Source organism: Chiloscyllium plagiosum, chromosome 6 (assembly GCF_004010195.1).
Source record: "Chiloscyllium plagiosum isolate BGI_BamShark_2017 chromosome 6, ASM401019v2, whole genome shotgun sequence".
In the NCBI taxonomy this organism is placed as follows: domain Eukaryota; kingdom Metazoa; phylum Chordata; class Chondrichthyes; order Orectolobiformes; family Hemiscylliidae; genus Chiloscyllium; species Chiloscyllium plagiosum.
In genome coordinates, this window is record NC_057715.1 from 120494065 (window position 1) to 120498290 (window position 4226).

Sequence of the window (4226 nt, forward strand, 5' to 3'; positions counted from 1 at the left end):
TATCACCCTCACCTTGACCTCCTTCCACCTATCGCATTCCCAACGCCCTTCCCCCAAGTCCCTCCTCCCTACCTTTTATCTTAGCCTGCTTGGCACACCCTCCTCATTCCTGAAGAAGGGCTTATGCCCGAAATGTCAATTCTCCTGCTCCTTGGATGCTGCCTGACCTGCTCCGCTTTTCCAGCAATACATTTTTCAGAAGATGCATGTTGTTTTATTCCCACTTAGTCATTAGTTGTTTGAGTATTTGTGACATATTCCTTGATCAGACAACATTCTTTGGAGTACCATAGCTTGCAAAACTTTGAACTAACTTTTACACTACCGTATATAGTAATTTTCCATAAAGACACTGCACCCAGAAATATTTCGGAAACATCCATAATTATTAGAAAACCCTGGTTTTAGGCAGGGCTGTACACAATGTATTAAGACCCTGCCAAACTGTTTTTCAGAAGTTAGTATTAGAACTAAAGGTGCAGGTTTAATTGAAAATTGAAGTTTCCCTACTACTTGGTATGGCTGGCTAAATTTGATTACACCTTTATGTAATCCTGGACAATAAAATGTTTTAATATTTTAGCGTGTGTCTTCCCAACATCCAAATTGGAATATGTGAAACACTTGTAAAATATTTTTACGAACCACCACCTGATGGACCATTGCCCATTGCTCTTGGCTGGTATTTGAGGTAGTTGCTGTTTTCTCACTAATACTTTGTCTTTCAAATCATGACACTCAGGTATTGTTTGTGATTCAGTTTCTGAGTCAGCCGTTTCATATAACTGTCAATTCCAAATCCGTTTGTTGCATTTCTATTAAAGAAGATTAGCTAAACATGGCAGCCTCATTCACTTTACCTTTATTCTGTTATATTAAATTTTCAAAAACTGTATCAAATAACTGAATTTCAAAACCAACTCCCTGTTTCAGACTCCTTTAGTTCCTGTCTAATTCTACAGGCCTGAGATCTAGGCACAACAGAATTAGTAGTAATCAGGACGTTCCTCTTGTAACATTCATTGGTTGTTCTGCTGCTCTTGCTGAAGCCAATATTCTTGAACCTGCCAGATCATTCCTCAAAATAAAATAAATTCCTTTTTTTAGGAATTCACTTTACTACTCCTAATACAACTTTTCCATTCAACAAGTCACTCTGTAATCAACTCTGTATAATGTTTTTTCTTAATTTCCATGTATACCTTTCATTAAATTTTTCTTCTTCTTCAACCCCCTCTAGAAAACAAATAGAACTATCAGCCAGGACTTCTTGTAGTCCTAAATTTTAGCTGATAAATGTCAGACTCAAGCTCATAAGCATTGAGTATTGCCTCTTTAATATACTCTGCAGATTAGTTTTACAACTGTTACATGGTAAGAGTTGTACTTGTCAAAACACTGCAGAGACTGTAACTCTACTTTTCTTTATTTTTCACTGGGGACCCTTTTGGGAAAAGGACTATGTTACAGAAAGGACCAAGGAAGGAGTTGCTGTACTTTTGTAAAGCATGTAACTGAAACTCATTGTTGGTGGTGTTTACACTGCTGCTTTATTCAAGCAGCAGGGGAAGATATGGATAGATGGTTCAACTCTGGAGGTCTGTGTAGACAGTGAGTTTTGGCTGGTAACAGGTTGCTGATTGGTTTGTGGAATTGTGATCAGTTATGGATAAAGCCATCAGCTTGACAACCATCTGATTGGCTCCCGTGCAGTTGAACAGCTCGTGGATGTGAACGATAATGGCAGAAGCTTTTGGATTGCTGCCAGAGCAGATGACATGCCTCTCTCTCCAATAAACACCTAAAGCCTGAATAAAACCTGTTTATTTTGTCCTACCAATTGCTGTAAACTTACTGAGACTTTATAATTTGTGAATCAATTGTTCTTTGTCTCCTGCAAATAAGTAAAATAACTGAAGGATTTGAGAAATTGAGGAACTCCTCCATCCAATCCTGAGGACTTGTGCCATTGAACTGCTTCCTCAGTTTTTTTACCTTCCACATTTTTATGTGTGTCTCTATGTATGTGTGAAGGGGGTTTCAGAATGGAGTTTAGGTTTTAACTAGTAGAGTTATCAGTTGACATTTCACTGTTGTTTCCGTCTTTAGAATCAATATATGTAATAAATAGTAATTCTTGTTAAGTACACAGTCACTTTGTCTGTACTTTCTGTTAAGCTGGGTATCTTTTACAAGTAATTGAGGGATTTTTGTGGAGTTAGATAAAATCTTTAACTTTTGTGATGAATACAGGAATATTGGGGCTTGATTTCCAGTGGTCTACCCCAGTGAGGTGTAACAATATTCTAACGTTAAAGGTCAAACCTCTTCTGGCTACTTCACCGGTCCGGCTACCTGAGGTAAATAAATTTTGACACTATCCTCCATAAATTTAGATACAAATAATAGATTCTTGATTATATCAAATTCCTCACTGGAATCACAATAACCTCTGAGCTACTACCTCCTTCATCCTTCCTTATTCTAAGCTTTACTTTAGCCAATTCATGTTGTAGAAAGTTCTCTTTGCAGTTAAAATTTTTAAAAATGCTAGATTCCTTTTCACTTCTCTCTGCTTTGTTTTTCATTAATTTCCTTTATCCTTCATTTTTCCTTTCTTTCCATTTTAAGTTTTCTTAACTCTATGTCTCTTACGCTATGTTGGTACTTTCATTTCTAACAATATTTTAGCTAATTCCAGTCATGACATCTTAATTTCAGGTCTCCTTTCTTCCAGTTATAAATGTTGATAATCACTGAAAACACCTCAATTGAAAAATATCCTGCTTTTATTTCTACCTTCAATGTATCACCAATTCTCAGCTTAGCTTTAGTCAAAAGTTTTAAATAATTCTTTTTATATCTTCCACTTCGAGAACTTAGCAACGTTCAAATCCACATTCAAATTCCATACCTTGGAACTTCACCACAATATAGCAGCTTTATGTCCAGAACTGCCACCCACTCATTACTTTTAAAAAGAAAGCTATAGACCTGTCTGAATTCCAGCAAATTCAAAAATCCAACCAAGAGTTCCCAACCGTTATGACCCAGCTGATGTTATTACTGGATGAGTCAAATTCGAGTCTGAAACCTGGCCTGGTAGATCACATTCTATTTTGGTTTTAATCACATGATCTTTCACTGGAACACAAACACGAAATGCTGTAGATTCAGGTTTAACAATAAAACAGAAGTTTATTACACAAAAGAAATGAAGATTAAAAAAAGAACACACTACTTACATATATCACAATTTTAGAGATTTTGGAACAGTGAGGTATAATCCACATCAATCCTTAAAGCCTTTCTTTACAGTACTCACACCAAAGAGAATTTATTTCTATTTCATACCTTTAAGGTTTTATTTAACAGGGGCTTCAATGCCCTGTCTCTTCAGCCTCTTCCTGGAGTCTTCTTACAATTGAGTTTAGACATTTTCAGTTTGAAATGACTCATCTAAGGTTTTAATCAAACAGTTCTGGTCTCAAACTTTTAAACTAAACTCCTTAAATGGCAATAACTTCTTCCTTAGCAGTTCTCAACAACCTCCCTTTCTCAAGAGCAACATATTCAGCTTCAGCCAAGACTTCGGCAAACTGCCTCAAATTTAAACCAAAATGCTTTTTACTCCATGTTATGTTTTCCCAAGTCCCCAAAAAGTTTCCAGAACCTTCTATTTGAAACCTAATGCACTATGCTGTTTAATTTGTTCTCTTGTATTCTTTCTCAAATTAAACCAATTCCTATTATTCTCTTGGAACTATGTCTCACAGATAGTTTTAAAACAAAGAAATCATCGTGGTTACAGAAATACTTGGAATTTAATCATAAAACCATCTTCAGGCACATAGAAGACACATATACCACTAGTCCAACATTCAAAAGTCCATAATAAACCAAATTAAAATATATATTAATCACATATCTTACATCACATCTGCCCACTGTAACCAAGCCCCTCATTATTTTGTACCCCTCAATTAAGTCACCTCTCAGACTCTTTTCTTAGGAAAACAACCCGTAAAATATCAAATCTGTTCTCATGGATACAATTTTCAAGTCCTTGTGACATTCTTGTAAATCTCCTCTGTACACCTCCTACAGCAATCACAATTCTCCTGTAATTCAGGCAGTGCACAAAACTCCAGGTGTGGTATAATGGTTTGTTTATACAATTCCACCATTACATCCCTGCTTTTGTATTTGATAACTTGCTTTTTGAA